Source organism: Bacillus rossius, assembly GCF_032445375.1.
Source record: "Bacillus rossius redtenbacheri isolate Brsri chromosome 9 unlocalized genomic scaffold, Brsri_v3 Brsri_v3_scf9_2, whole genome shotgun sequence".
NCBI lineage: Eukaryota > Metazoa > Arthropoda > Insecta > Phasmatodea > Bacillidae > Bacillus > Bacillus rossius.
The window spans coordinates 24671806-24699706 of record NW_026962013.1 but is presented as its reverse complement, the minus strand read 5'-3'; the positions used below and the strand labels follow the sequence as shown (position 1 = coordinate 24699706).

The 27901-nt window shown below is 38.6% G+C and overlaps 1 protein-coding gene and 3 non-coding genes across 5 annotated transcripts in view; all 4 read left to right on the top strand.

The window, feature by feature from the left end:
- Nucleotides 1-27901, top strand: part of LOC134543067 (heterogeneous nuclear ribonucleoprotein Q) — a 778099-nt gene that overhangs the window by 282624 nt on the left and 467574 nt on the right. The gene's annotated exons all lie outside the window — the stretch shown is intronic.
- Nucleotides 3792-3864, top strand: Trnaa-agc (transfer RNA alanine (anticodon AGC)). Its single transcript has one exon. It is a non-coding gene; the product is annotated as a tRNA-Ala (tRNA).
- Trnaa-agc (transfer RNA alanine (anticodon AGC)) lies at nt 16377-16449 on the top strand. The gene has a single exon. It is a non-coding gene; the product is annotated as a tRNA-Ala (tRNA).
- On the top strand, nt 20250-20322 carry Trnaa-agc (transfer RNA alanine (anticodon AGC)). The gene has a single exon. It is a non-coding gene; the product is annotated as a tRNA-Ala (tRNA).

Genomic DNA, 27901 nt, shown 5'->3' with positions numbered 1-27901 from the left:
GAGGAGTCACGCTCATGTCACAAATGTCGTCGGTTCTATCCTGACTCCTGTCGTGATGAGACCGGGTTCCTATTTTCAGACTAGAATATTTATTTCGTTATTTATTTTCTATCTGTTACAGTAGCTGAACAATACGTTACATCACAAGTTCGCTACAACTTAAAGTGATTATAATAAATTAACTCCTAATTTTCTGAGATTTAGACTTTTTTTTTTCTGTTTTAGCTATTCGCGTTAACACAGGCTACATAATATTAGCTGCTCAAACTGCTTAACTGCTTTAATATTAAAGTTAAACAAAAGTTAAGTAAACTCAGAATTTTATGCAGGTAACAGGTTCTATAACAGCTTTATTGTTATAAGGGATGTTGAGATAGCACAAATTATTTATTTGTACAAATTCCTTCATTTAGTCATGCGTGCTACCTTCGTTAGAGGCCAAACTAACATGACAGTAATGTGGTAATTTGTATTTGATGACTTGCGAGCATCTTAGCGGGACCTAGAGGAGGGGGGGGGGGTTAACGCAGAGCACAATCACAAAAAAATATTTCGTTAGCAAAATTATTTTATATAACTATGAAAATCGATAACTAGAACACAGTTCCTGTGGTTTCGAGCCCACTATGTTGTTTGAGATTCCGTCAACCATGCATAACTACGTGAGGCAAAACCCTGTCTTAACCTTCTTTTTTTTTTTTGCCTTATGATAGGCAAATGTCTCCTGTCAGCTGTAGTAGTGTGGCAAGAAAAAAAAACTTTTCATACTTGGTGAAATAATTTAGCTGACCTTCGCATCACAAATTAATATATGTAATCGCACCTGTTGAAAGGAAATGCCGATAGAATGCTAATTTTCATCATCTTGGGCATGCTTATTGGGAAAATCGAAAACGTATTCATTTATAAATAAAAATTTCAACGGTGTACAAAAATCCTGGAAAGATGGCCGACAAGAATCAAGACGCACCAATGTGTGAGCTCAATGTGATGGTGTTAGTTGCCTCCTTGCAAATGTCGTAACTCTCCTTTCTTTTTTTTTTTTTACGACGGTTACCCTTTGTTGCACCACTGCCTTAGCTTATCATGTGTAGTGCGAGCTGCTTACTTCCCAGGCTATTCAAAGTTTACACTTTAACATTCGTGGTCATACCCTATAGTGTTCCGAAACCACGTATAGATTTTGCTTGTTTTTGCCTTATTTGTAAGAAACATTCCAAAAAAATCGATTAAATATATTTTAGTTTCAAAAACATTTATGTTAAAAAAGGTTGACAACGCCCAATTTTCTTAATGAAGTTAAACGACATTGGCAGCCATAATTTCACTGGTGAAAGGTTTCCTTTTATAGGAACATATTCACCAATTTGTGTCGCTTACATATGGAATTTATTTAAAATAATAAAAAGGTTTTATAAACATTTTAAAAAGCGGGAAATGGGAGGGAAGTTGAAAGACATGTTAATAAGGATCGCAGGTTTTCGCGGCTATTGACTGAATTTACTTGGCTTTTGGGCTCTATCCGCGTCGAAGGCAAAGATTTAACCGACGTTTCGGTCGACCTTGCAGTCACTATCTTCAGGGTATCAGTTATCTAACGAGGTTCTTCTATCGGTGGCGGCAAGAACCTCAACAATGCAATAGTTGTTGCTATGGAGACGAAGAAAGGATCAACAATGCAACAGCCGTTGCCATGGAGATTGTTGACCAAAAACGTGAAATTTTGATCCTTAACAAGATTTAATGGAAGAATTATACACCGGAATACAATTAAGTGAAATTACTCTTGTTGGTAGGGTTTAAATATGCAATGTCTGTGTAAAATTACACTAACCATGTTGCGCTATTATCCAACACAATGTTTTTTTTTTTAACTTCAAGTAATGTACTTTTATAAGGATATTTTGGGTGTAAAACAATCAGAAGTATCGTTAAATTACACAGAAATTGGGTATTTTTAAACCGGTGTTGAGGCTTCAGGATATAAACCTACATTTGGTTTAAAATTACGCAACGTAGTGGTAGTTTTACACAAGGAATATGTAAAAGTACCCAAACTTTGTCTTTATACATACCTGTCTAGGTTAAAAACACACTTCCACATGTGCACTAAAAATACACCTACATCAGTGGAGATACAGCTGCCCCCCTACACCGGTGTAATATTACATGGTATTTCGTTTACATACATTTAGAATTTTGAATTCAAACTAACATTAATTGTAGTTTACAAACATATTATAAGCCCTCCATTGTATTTCAAGAATATGTAAGTGTACCAGAAATCAGGTTGGGATCGCATGCCGTTCTCTTGTTTTTACTGCCATTAAATAATGCCGAGGGAATAGCAAATGCATTTACATTATGTTTTGCCGTCACGATGTGGGTGTCGCTACCCGGGGCGGGCTCAGTGGTGCTACTGGTGCTGGATTTCCGGAGTTGTCGGGAGGGCGCGAGGCTAGCTCCCGAGCCCGGCCGAATGCTGTTTGCGTTGGTCGAATGCTCCAGCGCGTGACTGGGAAGCCTAATATGTACATCAAGTTCTGTCCCTGCCCGAACACGCCCGAATATTCACCTTATAGGCCAACCTCGGGTTTATTTATATGTATATATATTTCTCTGTTTATTTTAATGTAGCTATACTAACCTAACTAACCGTCCATAGTGTGTTTTAATGTAGCTAACCTAACCGACCACTTTAAATATTTGAAATTAATTTTTCCTGCGCAAAAATAAAACAAATCCCGAGGTTGGCCGAAGTTTAATATTCGGGCGTGTTCGGGCAGGGACAGAACTTGATGTACATCTTAGGTCTCTCGCGCGTGACTAGGCTAAGAATCAAACTGATCCCAGGATGTGCACGCATAAACCATCGGGAAGCGCACCTCCAAGGCGGCGCTGTCAACGGCGAGTGCGATGGCGCGCTTTAGACGTCGCTGACCTTCCGACTTGCACTAAACCCCGGCTCGCGCGCTTGGAGGGTCTGCGGAACACGACCGCGCTTTTAATCTGCGGGTCCGAGAGCTAGCTTTACGTGGTGATTCCTTGCAGCACGGTAAGGTACGTCGACATCGAAGCGTAGCGAAGGAAAATATATTAAAAAAAAAAAAATGGTTGTCTGTAAAGTCGGTTTACGGACGATAGTTTAACTTGACAACGTCATAGCAAAACATTGATGAAATGATTGCATATTTTATGAATAAAATGGAATAATTTTTATTTTAATAATAAAAGAATAAATACTTGAAATTATACTAGTAATCAGATTTTTAAAATGCAAGAATAATTAACCATTATTGCCGAAATTGTTGTTGTAATAAGCAATGAAAACCTTACATTAACTTTTCACTTCACTTTATAAACAGTCGAGTGGAAGAGAGATAGATGCGGCGCAAGCGTACAATGAGCGTAACGGGAGACAGCGTAACGGAACAATGTGCGCAACGGGACACAGCGTAACGGAACTATGTGCGCAACGGGACACTTTTTCGTGCGTGCAGCCGGCGTTCATCAATTTATTAGACGTTGTCAAAAAAAAAAAAAAGAAGTACAACCCTTAGAACGTTGGGACAATTGACGGAGAGGATAAGGGGAATTACTAATGTAATACAGTATATTCTCTGCAAGGTTTTTTTTTTCGTCGCTGTGTCCGTTACAATTGTAAACCCCCAGTGTTAACCTCCGGAAGCGAATCGATTGAAACTCTATAGAGAACCGGTTCTGTCGGCAGCTTGATCGCTGGACCACTGGCGCTGCGGAGAAATTGCCGTTCTAAATTAACTTACAGCAACGGGGGCGTAGCTCAGATGGTAGAGCGCTCGCTTAGCATGTGAGAGGTACCGGGATCGATACCCGGCGCCTCCAGAGGTTTTTTTTAATGCATTTATTTATTTAAATTATCTTCGATCTGACGTCAATGTCTCTGCGAAGTCTGGCAAGCACGTGCTCGTTTCTTCGCGGAAAGCGCAGAAGCCAATACCGCCTTCCTATAGTGATGTGTAAACATCTTAGCTCTGTGTGTACGGCATTTGGTAGGAGTGATTTCGTGAAAATTTAACGGATGAAGGACCCACGTGTAGCAACATAAATCCGTATATAGTCACTTTCGTTAAAATGAGGCGACATACCATACGTTTTGGTATGTCAAATGAAACTTTGTGATAGTGAAACTACCCTGGAATATAATATAAGATTACGCAAACTATAAGTCCTCCCCAGCTGTGCGTATCGCGGGCTGGAAACAACGACCTCTCGCAAAGTGACCGACGGAGAAAGGGAGAACCGAGACCAAGCAACCAGGTGACCAGGTGTGAGGTCACAGTCAGACAGTCCAAGTGCTGGAGTGTGGACAAAAATGTGGTTGGTAGATCTTTGACGGTTGAATTTTTTTTCTGGCGTGCTAAAGATCATCGCAGTCAAGTTGGAGTGAAAACACTCCGTGCTTTTAGTAATTAAGTTGCGATATTCCAAATGTATAACACAAACTGTTTTATGTAATAGTCCACACGAATTTTTTTTAAATAACGTAAAAGGTAACACAAGTTTCACATAAAATCATTTGTGATGTGTAACATTTCAGCTCTCGGTATACGGCATTCGGTTGGAGTAATTTCGTGAATGGAATGAAAGTCGCATGGAACGGAAATGTGAAACCACTGTGTTTCCATCTGAGGCAGATGGCGTCAACCAAAGTTCAGAATTACAAAGAGAAACTTTATAATATATTAACTGCTCAGTGAGTTTTAACAATATTAGCCTATTTTAATATAATTCCTTTTTGAAAATCAGGTTCAAGGCCGAGATTTAGTATTTTTTTCAAGTCTTTCTCGCTTTTCTCGAAGATTTCACATTACATCGTTCTAAATTTCTGTCTGCTAATCAAATGTCGGCGTAGCTGCTCCGGCAACGAATTATAGTGACGCGTGCGGAAACTGTGAGTGATTCGCATCAAGAAATGAAGCTGAAAACACACTGGTGTATATTTATCACGCTAGGCATTATTTTAAATAATTCTACGTTAAATGTTGTGTCCGAGGCCGGAGTTTTATATTATAAGTGTGTTTGCAACATGAGAACACACGAGTTAACTCGTTACCAAGGTTAGATGTTACACATATTTAGCGAGTACTGAAACACTCGCTCATATTTTCTTTCTTTGCAATATGAGGTGCTCAGTATATTTTTGAATGTTAAATTGTGTTGATATCCCGCTTAAAGTTTTCGGAAATAATGTAGAGTTGTTTGCCAAATAGTGGTTTGCACATGCTCCACGAAAAGAAATTAAGTGCCTACCGTTTGAGATTTCAACGCTCGTACAAAAAACGTAACCTTGCACCGTCCAGCATACACCAAGCCTCCATTAGGACTCCTCCATCTTTCCCAAGGTGCTACACGCACACGGAAAGTAAATTTGCCCCTTGGGAACCATTACCGCGCGAGAAGGCGTTATCTGCTCATACCCCGCGACAGGCGCGGTGGGAAACAAAAACGGGTGGCGCTTAAATTGTCCTCTGTAAATAATGAGATGTTTTGCTACGCTCTACACGTCCATTTAATTGGCTGCTGCAGTATCTCCAAGTGCTTCGTGAAATTGAAAAATGACACAAGTACACGATTACATGTGGTAAGTTTTTTTCCCATTAAGGTTACCAGCAACTTTTACATTCATAATTTTTGTAGATAAAATATGAGTACCTAATTTTCAAAAAGTTTTAATTACTATAACATTTATAGGCTTTGCTTATTATGTTTGATGGTTTGTTTAGAGATATTTATTTAATAATGAGAAACATGGATATATATAAAATACAATATTTATATATTAGGCCCCTAATTATATATATATATACATATATATATAATTTACGGTTGTTTGTTTCTTAAAGTCAAATATACAGTATTACACCGATCTCGATGAGATTTCTAGAAAACCACCCCTTAAAGCAGATTTTAATTATTCTTGATGAAATTTCACAAATGAATTTTTGATGCTTTCTGCGTCTCCATGCAACGGGCTTTTGCATGTTTGATGCCTTCTGCATATCCATGGCTACGACTTTTGCAACGGCAGTGACGTACCCACGAGGAGGGGCATGTGAGATGAGAGATGCGATAGTGTTCTGCCCGCAGAGCACTGGTACTCCAGCTAGTTAAATATTTTGAAGGCAAGGATAAATTAAAATATCATTGCTTGTTTTTGAAAAGTATTTTTTTATTTGTTAAGACACCTTAAATATGTTACCCTGAAAACCAACCAAAATACAATATTAACTTCTTAAAGTTATTTTGGTCCGTTGCAAGTTTCATGAAATAAACATTAGCTAGTGTCGTTACAATTTTGACGATGAATATATCATTAATCGAATGTAATTAAATTTGCTGTGCATTTGTAAATGCACAAGTATTAAGCATTCGCAAGATTTAATTTTTTTTTACTTGAAGTACAGAATAATATTTTGTTTATAGTGGTATAAATTTTATCACATTCTGGTGGTTACCATTTTATTTTTATTTCGACCAACGCTATTAAAACTTGCTGGAGGTAAATATTGTAACCTATATAAGGATCTTATAATCGGTATAATGTTTCTGAGGTTAATGTATGATAAATTATATCTATAGCTTACAAATTTTCACTCACATTGTTTTTTTTTTTCAGGTTATATTCAATAATTACCAGTTTAATATAAAATGGTGTGTGCATAGAGCCATATTGGTGTGAATGACCTCACACTCTGACATTAATTTTTTATGTGAAAATTTTTAACAGACGGTTGAGTAATTCTAAGCTATTACTCATAATAGCTTAACGAAAACTGCAACTTTCAGGTGCAGGGCGCTCGATGGCTGATGAGGGGAGCGGGTGGGGGAATATATAATACGACTGTAAGAATATTTGCAGATTTTTTGCCATCGCGTTTGTACAGTTTTGAACCTCTACTGTTAACCTTAATTGTGTATGCTACCTTATTGTTTATTGTTTTATTGTTAAAGAGAATTATTTTTTTAATGTAAGTTATGGCATGCCCTCAGTACATACCTGGAAATTTGCCAGGTAGTCCTCCTGGGTGAGAGTTGTCTTATGGAGAGGGGGGAAGAGGGAAGGCATTACGGATAGTACAGTCGCGCCTAGAACATTGCAGCCGCGCATTCAGCAGACTTGCTGGCAGGTAATTTGGCCTTAAGCATGATTTTTTTTTAACACACTCCCTTCTGGATCGGTTCATCCCCTGGGACCACGACTGTCTGAAGAGTTGACGTAAAGCCGTCGTCGGGGCGCGGGGCCCTGACTCCGCAGCGGGCGAGACGCGCACAAAAACCCGCTGGAACGAAAGAGGTCCGTCTGGGGACGCACCACAACGCCGAAATACCACAACGCCGAAATACCACACCGCCGAAATACCACACCGCCTAAATACCACAACGCCGAAATACCACAACTCCAAAATGTCAAATTGACCACAACGCCGACAGCTAGAAAACTGCTGTTTACCACAACGCCGAAATACACTAACGCCGAAAAATGTCATTACAGGACTGCCACAAAGGTTAGGTTAGGTTAGACTAGGTTAGGTTGGACTAGGTTAGGCTGGACTAGGTTAGGTTGGACTAGGTTAGGTTGGACTAGGTTAGGTTGGACTAGGTTAGGTTGGACTAGATTAGGTTGGACTAGATTAGGTTGGACTAGGTTAGGTTGGACTAGGTTAGGTTGGACTAGGTTATGTTGGACTAGGTTATGTTGGACTAGGTTATGTTGTACTAGGTTATGTTGTACTAGGTTATGTTGTACTAGGTTATGTTGGACTAGGTTATGTTGGACTAGGTTATGTTGGACTAGGTTATGTTGGACTAGGTTATGTTGGACTAGGTTATGTTGGACTAGGTTATGTTGGACTAGGTTAGGTTGGACTAGGTTAGGTTGGACTAGGTTAGGTTGGACTAGGTTAGGTTGGACTAGGTTAGGTTGGACTAGGTTAGGTTGGACTAGGTTAGGCTAGGCTAGGTTAGGCTAGGCTAGGTTAGGCTAGGCTAGGTTAGGTTAGGTAAGGTTAGGTTATATTACGCTAGGTTAGGTTAGGTAAGGTTAGGTTATATTACGCGAGGTTAGGTTAGGTAAGGTTAGGTTATATTACGCTAGGTTAGGTTAGGTAAGGTTAGGTTATATTACGCTAGGTTAGGTTAGGTAAGGTTAGGTTATATTACGCTAGGTTAGGTTAGGTAAGGTTAGGTTATATTACGCTAGGTTAGGTTAGGTAAGGTTAGGTTATATTACGCTAGGTTAGGTTAGGTTAGGTTATATTACGCTAGGTTAGGTTAGGTTAGGTTTGATTGTGGTATTTCGGCGTTAAGGCACATTTAAGAAACACACACAAATTCATTCAGTTGTTATTTCGGCGTTGTGGTACACAGCAGTTTTCTAGCTGTCGGCGTTGTGGTCAATTTTGGCATTCGGCGTTATGGTATTTCGGCGTTGTGGTAACGACCCGGTCCGTCTCATCATCATTACGACAGCCGCGCGGACCGGGAGCCGGCGCGCGCGAGCCGCCCGGTAAAAACAAACGGGGGGGCGCGCGCGTCATCAGCGCGACTGCGAGGCCTGCGCTAATGCGGAGTGGCGCGAGCCGCCCACGTCCCGTCGCGGGCACGCAACAGCAGCGTCGCTCGAGGAGGTGGCGCCATGCCATGGAAGCCCAGTGTTTCATTTTTAAAAAGACGCCAGTTTAATAATAAACTACGATGTCATGATATCGAAATTTCTGCTCATACAAACCTCTAATGCTAATTAAATAATGCCATTAATTTGCCGGATACAGATGACTATAGTTCAGTTCCTGCAATATTTAAATTAATAATAAATACAGATGTGGTGCAATATTAAGATTTCTATAGTAAATATGTGATTAAATATAAACATCTGCATAGCTAATATATGGTGCAATATTAAGAACAGTATTCAAAAAAATGTGGTTCAATATTATTAAAGTAAATATGTGATGAAATATAAACATCTGCATAGTTAATATATGGTGCAATATTAAGAACCGTATTCAAAAAATGTGGTTCAATATTATTAAAGATGTTGCGCAATATAAATATATGTTTAAAATAGAAATGTGAGGCAATATTACTTAATTGTACAGCAAAAATGTGGTACCTTATTAAGAACTGTATAGTAACGATATGGTGCAATATAAAGATCTGTATCATAAAGATTTTTTGTAATATAATAATCTGTAAAAAAGAAAAAAAGTTATATATTAAGTACTAATGTATGCTACTTCCACACTGTAGTATGAACTACTCTGTGGTTACGTCTCAGCTCCATTATTCTCGGTGCTCAAAATTGTCCGGCGGTTAGGGGATTGCGGCGGGGGGATCGAGGGGGCGAGTTTGCAGCCGGCACGCGAGCCAATTACCCGCAGAACTATTAATCCGGGCGTCATCAGGAGACGGGCCGTAAAAACCGACACCTCTGCTTGGCGCGCGCCAAGGTCGCGACGCAAGGTGGCGGGTCTGCCTGCTGCGCCCCCTGCGAGGCTCTTCCCCCTCCACCCTGACCACGGCACTGCTCGGCCAGAACCAGATCGTGCTTACATCACATCTGTCTTTTATACGGATCTTTATATTGCACCACATCTTCACTAAACAGATCTTAATATTGCACCACATTTCTACCATACAGTTCTTAATATTGCACCACATCCGTCTTTTATACATAGCTTTGTATTGCACCACATATTTACTGAACGGATCTTAATATTGCACCACATTTATACCCTATAGTTCTTAATATTGCACCACATCTGTCTTTATGCAGATCTTTATATTGCGCCACATATTTACTGAACTGATCTTAATATTGCACCACATTTATACCCTATAGTTCTTAATATTGCACCACATCTGTCTTTTATACAGATTTTTATATTGCAACAAATTTTTACTACACAGATCTTAATATTGCACCACATTTCTACCATATAGTTCTTAATATTGCACCACATCTGTCTTTTATACAGATCTTTATATTGCAACAAATTTTTACTACATAGATCTTAATAATGCACCACATTTCTACCATATAGTTCTTAATATTGCACCACATCTGTCTTTTATACAGATCTTTATATTGCAACAAATTTTTACTACACAGATCTTAATATTGCACCACATTTCTACCATATAGTTCTTAATAATGCAACACATCTTTTTTTTATACATATATTTATATTGCGCCACATATTTACTGAACGGATCTTAATATTGCACCACATTTCTACCATACAGTTCTTAATATTGCACCACATCTGTCTTTTATGCATAGCTTTATATTGCGCCACATATTTACTGAACGGATCTTAATATTGCAACACATTTATACCCTATAGTTCTTAATATTGCACCACATCTGTCTTTTATATAGATATTTATATTGCAACAAATTTTTACTACACAGATCTTAATATTGCACCACATTTCTACCATATAGTTCTTAATATTACACCACATCTGTCTTTTATACAGATCTTTATATTGCAACAAATTTTTACTACACAGATCTTAATATTGCACCACATTAATACCCTATAGTTCTTAATATTGCACCACATCTGTCTTTTATACAGATCTTTATATTGCAACAAATTTTTACTACACAGATCTTAATATTGCACCACATTAATACCCTATAGTTCTTAATATTGCACCACATCTGTCTTTTATACAGATCTTTATATTGCAACAAATTTTTACTTCACAGATCCTAATATTGCACCACATTTCTACCATATAGTTCTTAATATTACACCATATCTTTCTTTTATACAGATCTTTATATTTCAACAAATTGTTACTACACAGAACTTAATAATGCACCACATTTCTACCATATAGTTCTTAATATTGCACCACATCTGTCTTTTATACATATTTTTATATATATTGCGCCACATATTTACTGAACGGATCTTAATATTGCACCATACATTTGCTATACGGATCTTTATATTTCATCACATCTTGACAGTACAGAACTGGTAGGTCCCCAACACACCAGTGATGGTTTTCAAAAGTGTTGACCTCGATCTCGACTTGGCAGTTTGTTACGTGGTCCTCGAAATATCGCCCTCAGATTGTCGAACAGAATTTTACAAAAGTGATATCGATCCATCGACATGTCTAATGTGTCAATGTCACAATCACACGTGTCGATGTTTGGCACACACCCCTATGCCGAGGTTCGTCGGATGCGCCTGCCTTACCGCAGTGACTTTGCATTTTAGATTCCCACATAGGTTTGTTGTGGGATGATCAACATCTAACCTACGTCGTGAATGGTGACTATAAAATGTTTATAATCAGGTAATTTTTTTCCCCCGCGTTGTGAGTTAACAACCGATCTGCAAGGAATTATCGTTGAACTTGATTACAATCAATAATTGTTTTGATATTCATGTAGGAAAATTGAGTGGGAAGTCGTTCTGATTTTAACTTCAAGTATGACAAATATTGAACTTAGTAACTCCCTTACTTCTTACCTCCATTATTTAAGGGGAACTAGGCCTCGTCATATTTCAAATTCAAACATTTTGATACTGCTTGCAATAAAACTAAACGTTTTGGTCTGACGTGCTATAGGACTTAGATTTGAAGTCAACACTTGTGATAGTTTTAAGTCACCCGCGTGAAATAATAAGTTGTTTTCTCGCGGCGCTTACATACTAGAGCCTGTTAGTAAATTTTGTGGTTGCAACAAGGTATAGAAGATCAGGAAGATACGATTTGTGCCTTGACATGCCAAAAAATTGGGATAAATAGTTCAAAATTAAAATTGTAGCAAAAATATGGAAAAATCCGAGTTGGCGGAACCTTATCCCCGTTATTTTTATGTCACGCCAGTTTATCTGGCACACGCTCGCTAGTGTTGGTAGCATATGGTTGTCCGGTACCGGTGTCTAGTGTGTCCGTTTTTGGTGTCTAGTGTGTCCAGTATTGGTGTCTAGTGTGTCTGGTACTGGTGTCTAGTGTGTCTGGTATTGGTGTCTAGTGTGCCTGGTACTAGTGTCTAGAGTGTCTGGTACTAGTGTCTAGTGTGTCCAGTATTGGTGTCTAGTGTGTCCGGTACTGGTGTCTAGTGTGTCTGGTATTGGTGTCTAGTGTGTCTGGTATTGGTGTCTAGTGTCTGGTACTAGTGTCTAGTGTGTCTGGTACTAGTGTCTAGTGTGTCTGGTATTGGTGTCTAGTGTGTCTGGTACTAGTGTCTAGTGTGTCTGGTACTGGTGTCTAGTGTGTCTGGTACTGGTGTCTAGTGTGTCTGGTACTAGTGTCTAGAGTGTCTGGTACTGGTGTCTAGTGTGTCTGGTACTGGTGTCTAGTGTGTCTGGTACTGGTGTCTAGTGTGTCTGGTATTGGTGTCTAGTGTGTCTGGTACTAGTGTCTAGTGTGTCCGGTATTGGTGTCTAGTGTGTCTGGTACTAGTGTCTAGTGTGTCCGGTACTAGTGTCTAGTGTGTCTGGTACTGGTGTCTAGTGTGTCTGGTACTGGTGTCTAGTATGTCTGGTACTTGTGTCTAGTCTGTCCAGTATTGGTGTCTAGTGTGTCCGGTACTGGTGTCTAGTGTGTCTGGTACTGGTGTCTAGTGTGTCTGGTATTGGTGTCTAGTGTGTCTGGTACTAGTGTCTAGAGTGTCTGGTACTAGTGTCTAGTGTGTCCGGTACTAGTGTCTAGTGTGTCCGGTATTGGTGTCTAGTGTGTCTGGTACTGGTGTCTAGTGTGTCTGGTACTGGTGTCTAGTGTGTCTGGTACTAGTGTCTAGAGTGTCTGGTACTGGTGTCTAGTGTCAGGGTGGCCAGCCAACCGGGAAATCGGGAAATACGGGAAATAGCCAGGATTTCTTAAAAAAAACCAGGAATACCGGGAATCAACCAGGAATTTTTATTAGAACCGGGAATTTTTTTATGAAGTAACGGTTACAATAACATACGGCTGTTAAATGATCACGTTCACCACCCGTCGAAGCACGACAGCGTGCTCGTGTGCTATATTTTGTGAAAGTTAATTTGTTCATATTGCATTTAAAAACTTTTGTAGTACGTAAGAAACCGTTAACAATTCAGACTTCCATACTTATTATGTTTCTGTATTCAAAAGCAACAGCATTTTGGCTGAAAACGTTGTTGTAGGGTGGTAGTAATTTCTCGCACTGCATGTTGGTAGCACTAGTTTTGTATGTATATTTGTTTCTACTTTGCGCTCATGTTGTTGCGTCACGGTATCACGGATACTTTTCTCGAGTTTTTTTAAAAAGTTTAGTTGTGCGGGACGTTGTTTTGAATTTTTTAAACTAACATGTAATTGGCGCAGACTATCAAAATGTGAACGAGTTCGGTCACCACGTACAATGACAAATATACGGAAGAGTTTGAATGGGTGGAGAAAGATCCAAAGTGCAGGACACACGCTATTTGCAATTTGTGTAATGTTAAAATCAATATCGGTAGCATGGATGGGAAGAACAGCATTAGCCAGCCACGCAAGAGAGGCAAAACACGTGCGTTTGGTGTCAAGTAATTTTTGTGACGTGAGATTATAAATTTTTTGTTGGTGGTAGGTTTTGTTTTAAGCAAGTTCATTGATTTAATTTTTAAGCCTATAGTTAAGTTGTCTATTGTTTAACGCCAATAAAACATCATATTGTGTGTGCTTTGTGTAACAAAAATGCAAATTGTAGGCAAATATTGATAAAAACCACCCTTGAAAAAACCTGGAAAAAACCAGGAATTTTATTATCCCAGAAGAGTGGCCACCCTGAGTGTGTCTGGTACTGGTGTCTACTAGTGTGTCTGGTATTGGTGTCTAGTGTGTCTGGTACTAGTGTCTAGAGTGTCTGGTACTGGTGTCTAGTGTGTCTGGTACTAGTGTCTAATGTGTCCGGTATTGCTGTCTAGTGTGTCCGGTACTGGTGTCTAGTGTGTCTGGTACTGGTGTCTAGTGTGTCTGGTATTGGTGTCTAGTGTGTCTGGTACTAGTGTCTAGAGTGTCTGGTAATGATGTCTAGTGTGTCTGGTACTAGTGTCTAGTGTGTCCGGTATTGGTGTCTAGTGTGTCTGGTACTGGTGTCTAGTGTGTCTGGTACTAGTGTCTAGTGTGTCTGGTACTGGTGTCTAGTGTGTCTGGTACTAGTGTCTGGTACTGGTGTCTGGTACTAGTGTCTGGTACTGGTGTCTGGTACTAGTGTCTGGTACTAGTGTCTAGTGTGTCTGGTACTGGTGTCTGGTACTGGTGTCTGGTGTGTCTGGTACTGGTGTCTAGTGTGTCTGGTACTAGTTTCTGGTACTGGTGTCTGGTACTAGTGTCTGGTACTGGTGTCTAGTGTGTCTGGTACTGGTGTCTGGTACTAGTGTCTGGTACTAGTGTCTGGTACTAGTGTCTAGTGTCTGGTACTGGTGTCTAGTGTGTCCGGTACTGGTGTCTAGTGTGTCTGGTACTGGGTTCCGCGGGAGCCTCGGAAGCCTTCTCCGCCGCAACAAAGACATTGTGATCCCGGCCGCGACGAAAGGGGAAGGCGAGTGTGGATGGCGGAGGATCGGCCGAGACGTCGCTGGCTCTGGACCATAAATCATCGCGCGGTCGGGCGTGCGCTGAAACGCGGGTGGCCCCCGCGCGCGCTGATTGAATCATCAGGCGCCCCTGGGAGCGCGATGACGCCGGGGCGAACACAGGAGCAGCGATGATGAACGATGGAGATTTCATTGGCACGCATTTCGCCGCTCTCGATCTTCCGCCTGATCAAAGCCGCTCATTTTAGGCTACAATGGTAGGGACGATGTTTCATTGAAAAGAAAAAAAAAACCGCTTTTAACGAAATGTTTTTCCCATTCATCTCCCCCGAAAAAATATTTTTTAATATTTCATTAAAAAAAATAGCACATAATGCTTGTTATTAACTCATGACAATGTCACTGCTTAAGATCATTTTTATTACTATTTTTAACGTGCTATTACTACTATTTTTAACTTGCTATTACTATTTTTAACTTAAGGTTCGGAATGTGTTTTGTAACACTGGCAGTCTTTCTTAGGGAACACTAGATTATGACATCACGTTCTCGCGTGCAGGTGTATATCCTTGGAATTTGAACTTTCCAAAAATGCAAAGTGATATTCATGACGTAAGGGAATTTTCTTTGTTAACTTTTAATGATGGCCAAAATTCGTTTCAATGAATAGATTTGCAATTTATTGTTACACTGAGGCAAGATCCAACGTAAAACTAGACTAAAATATGCATCACATTATAAAAAAAAATGTTTAGTGTTCCCAACTTAAATGAGTTAGCCATACGCAGATTGATATACATGATTACCCTTCGTAGTATGAAATTCCCAGTTTCAGGCAGTCGTTGCCTAAGCCGTACGAAGGTCTTCCTATTTAGTACAAGTTTGTTTTGAAAGCGTCCTTGGTAAATGCGCACTGCTATTGATGCAATTTTTTTTTCGCTTGGCCGTACACCATTAACACATCGCCCATCTCTGAGAACGATAATTCTGCCTTTGCAATTGCTGTTGTCAAATATGTAATGGCAGGACTGTACTCACTAACATTCAGCTCTGCGCTAATCGTTCAAAGCCAAACGTGTAAACGTAGATACAACCACCAACCACCCACTGTGCTGGTTGCTGGTAGGTTTGACTAACTCTAAACGTCTCTCGTCGCCAGCTTCCCACGCAGCATCTGAAGGCAACGGCCACTTCAATCACGTGCTCTCTCAGCCAGTGGGGTAGTCCCCTGAAGCCCGCCAAGTTCAAATTTTGCGCGCTACAGTTCGCACTTGTAAATTTGCAGGCATTCGTTTCTAGGCATATGTTCGTTAACAACAGGTGCTTGTTTTGACATTTTCTGCTACCCATTTAATTTATGCCCCACAATTTACGAACAACCTGTGTAGTTAAACTCACAAAGTTCAAAAAATAAATTGTAACTATATATAATTGTGAAACTAATATTTTTCATTTTAGGCATTTTATTAATTAATTAGCTGTTGTAAAGATCAAAACTAGGTGGTCTTTAATGAAATGGAATGTTTACGAAACATTATTTAATGAAATAATGTATTTAAGAACATTATGATTGTAACGTTAGTAGCATGAAAAATTTGGATTAATTTCCAAGTTGTAGTTATTCATAATATTGGTACAGCACTGTGGAAGTTAACTCGTTCATTTCCAAGCTGACGTAAGGAAAGAGTTGTTCGCCACTCCAGGTCCTCGGGGCACAGGAGTTGTTGAACCTGATTGAACTACGTTTGGTTGCCAGAAGAGAAAGTATCCTCCAGAGTGACAAGCATAACTTCACTGAGCCAACACTGGTAGGCACATGGGGGCGTAGCTCAGATGGTAGAGCGCTCGCTTAGCATGTGAGAGGTACCGGGATCGATACCCGGCGCCTCCAAGTTTTTTCAATTTTTGTTTTACATTGAACTCGGCAAGGTACTCCATTGAAACCGTCATCTAACGTGCTTAAACATGATTAAACCATTGAATTTAAAACTCGATGTCGGTCTTAAATTAATTTTGATTTATATTGATTATTTTCAAATGTTGGTTGGCCTACTAGGCAGTTGCCTGAAGTATTATTTTTCAATTTTTTTTCACCAGGGACAGCATTGGTTTATTTCCGACTTAGTCGAATAATCCAAATAGCAAATGAGTAAAAATGTCTGCTTGTGTGGCTGTTATGTTTTGTGGGTGTTTTATCTACTGTCGGTTCGTAAGATGATAATATTCCCTACGAAGATGTAAAAGCGATTTCGATCTACGTAAAGCGTAACAGTTTCAACTCATTGTGCAACCGTGATATTCTAATAATCTTTAAAATTATAATGTTACCAGTTTTATAAGCGAACGATTTTCAATACCATCCGATTGTGACGTTAAAAATAATAAAGTAAGAGCATAGAAAAAAATTTGAAAGAAAGCATAACAATGTAAATGGGTATTAGGGTGGATTTGGTGATACATGCAACAGTAAACACACCATTATTCAGTCGCACATCCACATCCGTGGGTTGGGTACTGCCACTTACAAAATTAGAGGCCTAGGAACAGGAACACAATATTCTAAAGGCCAAAAAAAATTCCCTTTCGGCACAGCCTGTAGGCGTAGGAATATTTCGAAGCACCTATCTATTCTGGAAATGTTTTGGAAACTTCTAGAATCTTCTGGGAACATTTTAAGAACTTAATGTACATAAAATATTTATGTTATCCAATATTTCAAAATGATTGATTAAATATTTGCCCATTTTCCATGCAGCGAAAATAATAAAAATATTTTTAACTCAATGTATCCAGCATTCAATAGTTTACAACGCAGCATTGAATAGCTTTGAACGAATATCATATTATATGCTAACTAAGGTATTTATTTAATTTTTTGACCTTCAAACACTATTTTTCATCCCTTGCACTAATAATGTTGTCGTATAATCTTTTCTTTGCAGCAAAGTTTAACATAATTTTAAAATAGTTTAAAATAAATTCAAACTAAATTGATACTAACAAAGTTTTGAATTGTTTTAAATTTCAACCTATGTTTTTACGGTAATAATTCGTTTCACAAAAACTGTTTCAGCCAGAGTTTTAGATTAAGTTTAGGATTCCTACAATAAATTATAACTGGTATGATAGTATATCTATTAAAAAAAAGTTATGATAAATTTTACCTTCAAACATTTTTATTTCCACCCCTTGCAATAATGATTGTGTACACAAAAATTATTTAAATGATAGTTTTAGCCAATATTTAGATAGTTAAACAGAAATAAGAATGAATTCGATAGTGTACCGGGTAGGAAAGTTTTATTTATTTTCTTATTCCAACTCCAGGTTTTTTCAACCCCTTTCAGTTATGGTTGGTCGTATCAAAAACCTATTCAAATAAAAGTATTTTGTATTACTCCTGCGAGTTCTTATACGTTCAAACGGATGTGATATTTTCAATATTATGGGAGTTACAGTGATTTTTCTGTTTTTTTTTTTTTTTTTTTTTTCAAAAAACCTTCCCTATTTCTACACATTTGTTGGATATTGCCCATTAACGAACTGTACCGAGATTTTTCACTACTAAATGTTATGTATCAGTGAAGTGGTTTGTGGAAAATTACGACATTTATCGTGCCCACAAAAAAGTTATGTATATTTGAGTTGACGATGGTTTTGGGTTCTATCAACCATGAAACGAAAAACTCTATTACAATTTTTCCTAAAGTCCCATCATAGTAACGGCTACAATAGGTAGTATTTCCTTGACATCTATCTAAAAGACGCTCTAAAAAAAAAAGCTTTTATTTTTCAGTATTTGATACCAACCTGTTTTCTATTGGTAATCTTACATATACTTCGGAGTAGTTATTGCAGCGGCAAAACACTGATCGCAGATCATTGTTTCCAAAATCACTTCATGCTGGCAAACTCCTGGATGCTTAGTTTATTAGGGTCTGAGTTATCTGACATTTTCAATTTTAATCTGATTTTAAAACTAAATATTGTAACACAGTGCTGGATGAAATTTCTGAACTTGTAACGCTATTTTTGTATTTTATTTTTTTGCAGATAAAAATTTAAATCACAATTATTTTATTACATAATAAAAATATTTTTTTAATATTATTTTTTTAATTTGTAGAAACTAAATTTCATTTTTACACAAAACATATTTTCACGTTCGACATTCATATTAACATTTTTTTAAGTTATTTAACTTTTATAACCTCTTTAATAACCCATACGCTCTTCGCCATTTTAAAGAATTGTTGAGACGGAAACGAAAGTCATTTCCGTTTTCGCCAGGCACGATTTTGATTTTCTTATTACATCTAAAAACCAACATATCTTAAAACTAAAAATATTTTATGGGAACTCAAGTCGTCCAACTTGTCAAGCGAACATGGCTACGCCAGTGACGTTTTCGGTGATGCCGCAACCATCCAACTTTATTTGACAAAACGTATTGGAAGGTTTTGGAAAACGAAAATTTGACGGTGTGACAGGGCCTTTAGAAATGCGTCATTTATATTGTGGCTGGTGTTGCTAAGGGATGTGGGGATGTGTGCCCCGTGGAGTTAAGGACTCGTACCCTGTGTACGTATTTGGAAACAGCCCATTGCTCAACGGCACTTCCGCGCTACCCGGCACGTGATGTACACGTGCGTTATGAATACAGCTTATTCAAGATGTTGTTTTGGACATACGCCATTGCTGATTAAACTATGTGTCATAAGAAACCTCAATAACTGATAAATGAGATGAATATACGATGAAGATTAAAATGCAAACACACAGAAAACAAGACAATGTCCACCCGTGTCAAAAGTTAAAAATCATAAACAGCACTGGAAATCACTTGGAAAGAATTGAACAAACCCACCGGACACTAGGTGGGCTAACAACGACTAGACAGTAGCGACAATGGTAGTAACCAGAAGATGAAACGACCTTGGATAACACCAAACAGACGAACCCAACGATGATACTATACAGACAAAACAGAGACGCACAGGCGAAACCCAGCGATGTGACAAAATAGAAATTTTGGACACCACAACGATGACACTACAAACACAGTAGGCTTTTTAAGGCAACAGTTGTTTCGGGAACTGAGATCTGTTCCCGTTTTCAGGCAGAAATAGACCAATCGCAACTGCTGTTCATTTATTTGTTTCGCTCTAGAGCTATTCGTGAATGTTAAGTGCTGTATTTATTGTACCTGTGAGCTGTTGAAATAGTTTGGTTCGATGTTTCTCCCTCGAACATTCAAGAATTCGAAGTAGTTGAATTGATCTCTCATCAACTCAACATTCTTCAGCAGTCAGCTAGAAGGTTCGTCGCTGTTGTGAAACGCATACAACGCTTAGCCCTGAGCTAATACTGTATCGTTCAGACTGCGTCTAGCAAGGAGCAGGTATATGGGCAGAAATCAGAATGGTATACAGATAACTTGAACAAAATTTGTGTTCCTATCTTGAGAAAAAAAAATATTTATCTTCATGATTGTCAATACCAAACTGCTAGTTTCTTTAAATTTAAAATTAAAACGCTGATTGGCGTAGGTAGCTTGTTTGTCTCAACGGTGAATCGATTGAAACCATGTGAACCGGTTCCGGCTGTTTGATCGCTGGACCCCCGCTGGTGCTGAAGAGAAAGCGCCGAACGAAACTAAAGTATCAGAGGCATGAGTAGATGTGTAACAACGGGGGCGTAGCTCAGATGGTAGAGCGCTCGCTTAGCATGTGAGAGGTACCGGGATCGATACCCGGCGCCTCCAGGTTATTTTTTTTATGTTTTTAATCAAATAATCAATTGAATATTGCTCAATTTCAACCACAGCGATGAAATGTCACAACTTTTTTATTTTTCACTGTTTTGATCAACTAAATTCAACCATTATTTGCACACAAACTTGAAAAATATTTTATGAAATTGAAAATAGGTACCAACCATCAAAATAGAGAATTTTTACGTTCAACAATAAGAAAGAAAAGTATAGTTTAAATGTTGATGTGAATGTGTCTTAAAATGTTTTCCTAAAATAAAATAAAAACTGTTTTTATACAGTTAATAAAATATTTTGCAGATGTTACTTGAATGAGTTAAAGTTTAGGTATTCATATTATATTTATTTAAATTTTCACAATTCGTGTTATTCTTTAGTATCTATTTCAGAAATAATGTTCTGTCTGGTTATTTCTTCAGAAATTTCTCTTTCAATCATAGTGTTCCCGTCTCGGTCTCGAATGAGACACTCGTAAATGTTTTTCCAAACCCGGTCGACATAAAATAATCAGCAGTAAGAAACATTAGGGCTCAAGTAGGTCAACAAGCAACATATTCCTTTGACAACACACCGCTAGGGCTTTATTTAACGCCTTATAGCCGCTAACAAGGCGTCATTTGTTTCTTGTTGTCTGTGGAGGATAACGAGGTGGGGTAGGTCCAGGTAGAGATGAGCGTTCTGGAAGCTTTGGTTGTTTTCCCGCCTTTTCACTTGCGTGTCTGTGAAGGTCATTAACAGTTTTTGTCGACCTCATCTTGTTATAACAGATTTGCTTCACGAGCTTTTGGATGTGCTAGGCTGGGAAGTATGAAATTCATACGATTTGGCATTTGTCGATGTACATGTCATGATAATTAAAAACAATAAAAAAACACACACAGAAATTAAAACGTTTTGCAAAATTAACTAGAACAAGTAGGCTCTGAAGAACAACGGAATAAGAACAAGTAAAAAGTGATTTTAATCAATTACTACCACGTAAATTTGTGAGAAACTTTAAAAAGTACAGCTTTTGTATCAAGACAGAATGTTGAGTACTTACCCAACGACATCTTTCAAACACAATATGTACCATATCGTACCAATATTGTTGCTTTTTTTTTTGCCACTTAAGTAAATATGAAGTTATTTCTAAGGTAGGTGTTACTTAAATTATGCAGTGTAAATCATGGCAAAAGTAAATAATTGAGACTATTGAAATGGAGAAAAATATATAGATCTAAATTAAACTAGATATATAAGTACTAAATGCATACACACCCACAAATTCGGGTTTAGAGTGTATGTATACATAGATGTATATATAATATATAAATTTTCAATAAAAGCAAGAACGTAATCTATAATTCTAAGTTTTTGGTTAAGTTCAAATACAAATGTCTTCCGGGTCTTTATTAATGTTCTGAGACACTTTCCGAGGTAAGTTTTTTGAAACGTAACGTTTTGTAATCTTCTTCAAAAAAAATATTGTGCCAAAGTATGTCGAACTCTACGTCAGTCATAAAATATGAAATCTTCAACGCAAAGCCTCTGTATGAACGGAGAGCGTATTTGGTGGTCCAATGCTTCATAGGGCCGTTATGTCCAAGGAATGATACGCTCCTTATATTGTGATACAGCTGTCAGAAGTTCTACTAGAGCCTCAATCTAAATGAATTTTTTTTTTTTCCCGGCGGCATTGCTTGCGTTACGCATGGACACACGATGGCGCATCGATGCGACAGCTCGCCTCTCCTTGAGGTGAACAGGGTTTAGAATCCAAGCCGATCCGACTCGGATTTCCCGCAAGTCGGAAGCATAATGAAAGTTGCCGAGGGTCGGTGGGGTTTGGGGTTTTTTCGGGATTTCGACGTTTACCCTAATAATGCTTTCGAACACTGATTCCCCCCTCCCGCTTAAAACCAAAGACTAAATCGGAACGAGGTTGGAGAGCGAGCTTTCTACATTGAGTTTTAAACATTCACCTATTCACATTAACCATGCATCGTTTGGTGAGAGGGGCGTACAACATGTTTTTGGTTTTATTTGAGCTTAACATCTCTTCGACATCGAGATCAGTAGAGAATGACCCACACAACTAACACAATGCAAGATATTCGGGCAGTGGCGGTTTTCCTCTTTGGTGTGTGTGGGAGGGGGGGGGGGGGAGGAGTTATGAAAATTTTTATGTGTAACATCTTACTCTCGGTACATATACCTACGGCATTTGGTTGGTGTAATTTTGTAAATGAAACGGAAGTCGCATGGAACGGAAATGTCTTAACCACGGTGCTGCTATATATGGTGGATGGCGCGAACCAAAGTTCACAAAGCCAAAGGGAAAAGTTTTAGTAATCACTGTTTAATAAATTTTAACAAAATTGGCAGTATTTTAATAAAAATATACTGTCGAAAATCAGGAACAAATACGGGTTTTAGTACCTATATTTTTAAGTCTTTTTTCGCTTTTATGGGAGTCGTTTAATCATATAGCTTAAAATATCGGTCTGCAAGGGAAACGATTCAATAGTCCTCCGGCAGCGAATTCTAGAGTCGTTTGTGGAAACTAAATGTGATTCGCGTCCAGAAAAGTAGCTGATAACACAATTTACGTATATTTATCACTTTAGGCATTATTTTAAAGAATTCTACGTAAAATTTTGTGTCCTAGGTTTGTATTATAAGTTGTTTTTTTTTTTTGCAATATGAAAACACATGAATGTGCTCGTTACAGAGGTTAGATGTTACACATCTCTAGCGAGTAATGAAAAACTCGCTCACATTATGTGTGTGTTGTGTGATGGTGGAATATTATTTTTGGTGATGCAGGGTGAGCTGTCACAATACCTGGAAAAAGCAAGCTATACAGAAAATGACTAATGTTGAGATTTATAATGCAACACTCAAACCCCTCGTTGTTGACGTATTTTCTCATAAAATTTTTATTTTTTTAATAATCCACACCCTAAAACATATTCCTGTATCCGCCATGGACTTTGGTAAGGACCCCCCCCCCCCCTCCCCCAGCATCAGCCTGAGTTATTTTCTGGATACCGTGAGCAAAACTAAATCAGGATGGCTGGCACGTATAATTCGATACCTGGCTCCTTCGGAATGCGAGTACAGTATTTTACAACCGCGAGCGCTCGCACGGTAACAACCTGTGATTTTAAAATTTCGCTGTGCAACATGTTTCGGGTACACTTAATATAATGCTCAACTCGCTCTGCGTGAGTGCAGATAAAAACACACACACACAAATAAAACAACAGTTCCACCTCCCTCACCCTCCAAAATTAAATTCACATTAAGGTGCCGGGCATACAGTCTCCCCCCCCCCCCCCACACACACCCTCCCCAACTCGTCGCTATCACAATTTAGCTTAGGTGTCACAGACACAAAGATTTGTTTTTTTAGACAGGTAAACACCAGCCTGGCGCAGATTAGGGCACGAAATAAAAGTGACAGGGGAAAACAAGATGCTTGATGATAAAGAAATACACGGATCTCATAGGTAGAAGAAAGTAGGCCAGAGATGCATCAAATGAATTCTTCTACGTCCCTGTAAACCTTGTGAGAGGATGGTGTGTGTTTTATGAGCTTGTTGTCTAGAGCGTGCTCCACAAGGTTGGTCGAGGGCATTTTGGTGAGTTGTAAAACGATCTTTATGTCTGTTTTTTTTTCTTCCTTTTCCCTTTAACCAAGCGGTCAGGTGGATAATAATGTAACAATGTTCACAAGAATCTCTTAGCGCTGACAACTTTGTATCCCGAGATATTGCACGCTTGTTGCATGCCAACTTCCGCGGCCTCGCTCGCATCTCACCAAAGTGATCCTTGTAAATTATATCGTAATAGCGCAATATGGGAAACCCTGGACAGTTACCACTGGCGAAGCGCGAGAAAATTTACTGCAGTGCTTTCAAGTTTTTTTTTGCACTCCACACCGCTATATGCCACTAGAGTAAACCAATTTTTACGCACTTAAAACGTAGGTACACTCCACACGACCAGATTCCCTGGCATCAAGAGTCTCGCGTATTTCTTACCAGTTTTCCATACTGTCCCTATTATAATATTTGTCCTTGTTTGTTTCCTGGCTCAGTAAACCCACAGTAATTTTTCCTCGCAAAAGTCGGGAAACGTGGTGTACGTTGTGTGAGCCTATGGGATTTCTGCAGTTTCCCCGAAGTAACGCACCATCGCTTCAGCATTCTCATCGCTTGCCTCTCACTGGTCTTAATGACCTCAGTATCGAAGAGAGACTGCACTTTTAAAAAGATTTCTTTGGAAACTAGTTGCCAAGAAATAGTTTGTAGTACTACAAGTAAAGTATAGAAACATGGTAAAAAAAAAACACATGGCTATGGTTATTTTTGCATATATAAAATACGTTTTTCGAGATAATACTAAGTGTTTCGTACGAAAATTGGCGCATAGTTTTATATTCAAATTGATGTTTTATTCGAGAATAAATTATTTTAAACCCTGAAAAAGATATTTGAATATTAAACAATCTGTCTTCATTTGCACGTATCATGCTTATTATGTGCGCAGTTAATACTGGAAAGCTACTCAGTGAACGGTTTACAAATAACTATTGGAGGTACTGGGACAACATAAAGCATGAATGCCCGTGTAAGAATATGAACCCAGTATTACTGCCAACACTATTATGTAGTGGTACAGTTGTTTTCATGTAAATGAACAAATATACAAATAAGTGTAATATATCAGAAAAAATAATAATCTATTTTCAAAAATAATTACAGTGCAGACCCTAATTGATTGATTCATTAATTCATGTACTCATTCATTCTAACCCTGCATAAGGCAAAGTTTGAATATACTGTTATCAATCAAAAACTTTTCCACAATTTGATATTTTATATTAAGTAGAACGATGAGTACCTACCTTAATATTATAGTTATGACATTATAGTCATATTAAGTTTTCCCGCATCATTTTGCACGAATTTGTGTGCTTACCTGCTGAAGTTCAGAAGCATTCTCTGTAACAGTATATATGTTTGGGCTATGGTTACATTATATCGTTTGTGCAACTGGAGACAATTTTTTTTTCTGCCAACGAGATAAAACTGTACTTATCAATTTTGGTAATGTATAAATCACCAATAAGTAACGAGCTCTGCACTGATGAAGAAACAGTCTTCTTTGCCTTGTATATAATAAAACACCATATTTATAAAAATTTAACCTTCTAAGTAAAAAAAACCTGATGCGCAGTATGGGCAAAGATATAATTCAAACGTCTAATTTAAAATAAAAGTAGTTAATATCAGCGCGAATGTAACTCTTCATAACTGAGAGCCAAGATTATATCGCAGGGAATATTTATCCTCGTTAAATTCACAGGAGTCTTGAGAAAATTAATATAAATCATAATTTATACATATAAATTGGTAAAATCAAAAGAAAAATACACGCATCGGTGTTTTAATTCCATTATAATTATAGCTACGATTATTTCACGAGTTCATTGGGTAACAAAGTAGACTTGAAGCAAATATACATCGGCCTCATGTTGTTGATTGGACTACATTGCTGTGAAACGTCCGTGGTGACGATCCTTATTGTTACAAATAAGTAGGAACATGTATTTTTACGTGAAATAATCATATCGCTCACTAGACCGCAGTTTCTTCTTTTGTATAAGGCGGTCGTCTGAAAGAAAAGCTATTGCCTCATTTCACCGAGTCAATCAGGACGCGTTTGTTTCCGCACTGAACCTCTTTGACTGGTTTGCTGACAGTAGACACGCGCCTTGAATGAAGGGAAGCCTTATTTTCACAGACGAGAAAGCCAAACGCCCAATCGTGCATCTTCGGTTTTTTTTTTTTTGTTCATTGCAAATAAATATGGCGGTGTTGATAAAAGGATACTAATGGTCAATTAGGTTAGGTTAGCTACATTATAAATACTTTAAAACATTGTGGACGGTTGATTTGGTTAGGATAGCTACATTAAAGATACGGAAAAAAAACATGAACTTCGGGGAACTTCGGGTTTTGGCTCTCTCGTCTGAGAAAAGAAGACTTCCCTTGAATGAAAGTCGAAGTGTTCAATTCTCAGCTAGTCTCGATATCCATTTCGCCTGTGAATGGTGACTCCGACCCAACGTGGACCTGCCTTGCTGCTGATGCCCTTGTCGCACGCAGCCCGGGGTCCGACGGCAGTCTCGGGGGTTCGTCTGGGCGCCGCGGGGCGCCACATTGTCCTGCGCCAGACAGTATTGCCCGTCGCGACGCCAGACCGACTGCGCCGGCTGACTTTCTGGGTCAGTGTGTCGTCCTGATTGTTCCCGGCGCGGCGTGTTCAGCACATTGTAGCCACCTGCTGCTGCTCCTTCGCGCCTCCCGACACCCGTCACCGCTTCTTCGCCTCGTTCGCGTCGTGCGTGCGGCGGTGCCAACCTGGCGACAACTGGCGAAGGAGTGGAGGGCGAATGAAACATGTCGCTTCAACTCAAGTGTCGGTGGAACTCTTTGTAGTTTCCGGACACCCTCAACGCCAGTTTCACTGCAAATTACAGGACATTTCCTCGTCTATACCTATGAAACAGTACCGTGACCGACTGACTTACTGACAGACTGACTTACTGACAGACTGACTTACTGACAGACTGACTTACTGACTGACAACGCACAACCTAAACCGGTGGACATAGGGAATCAAAATTTCGAGAAAATATTCCTTGAGTACCCTAGGAGTGCACTAAGGAGGGATTTTGTTTTTTCATTCTATCCTTAAAGGGGTGAAAAGGGGTGGTGAAGTTTTTATGAAGATAAATTTTTTTAAGTTACGATGATGGCATTTTGTAAAAAATACGTTCTTAAAATGATTCATTCAATGGAGAATTTTGTTTCAAAACAATTTCTTGGACATACACCACTGCAGTTTTGAACTTTTTGTAATGGAAAAAAAAATCAAGAACGCAAACTAAGAAATAAAATGAAAACATAAATCCACAGAGAAAACGCCTAAATCAGTTATGTCAAACAGAAAAACCCAACGATGTATCTAAACAGCTGTTATGGACAAAACAACGACAGCACAAACGAACACATTTAAACTGATTTTTAATTTGAATGTGCTCTTCTTTGCTGTCGTCGTTTTGTTATCCATAATAACTGCCGTACGTTCCTGTGGCTAAGCGCAATATACCGTGGATGAGCGCCCAATTTATCCACAGTTTTTTCATAAGGGGCAAAGTGGCAGCATGTATTTTACTGGAGGAAAGGAAAGTAGGTGTAGTGAGAAAGAAAACAAAAACCGTTTATACAAGTTAAGAAATGACAGATTACTTAACCTAAAGTGCCATCAAAATCGTGACGTGAAATCCAACTTTATATTTTTTTTCATTTTCTCCCTCTGTTTACAAAAAAAAAATTTCCAAACTCTAAATACCCCCGTTTGATGCATCATTATAGAAGTTTTCCAACAGAATTCACTAACAACACGTTTTGAAACACGCAGCCTCTTTAGTATGTGATATTCGATTTAATTCTGAAAATAGCTGTGTTTAAATACTGCATCTCCTGACAATTTTTAAATAACGTAATATTTTTTA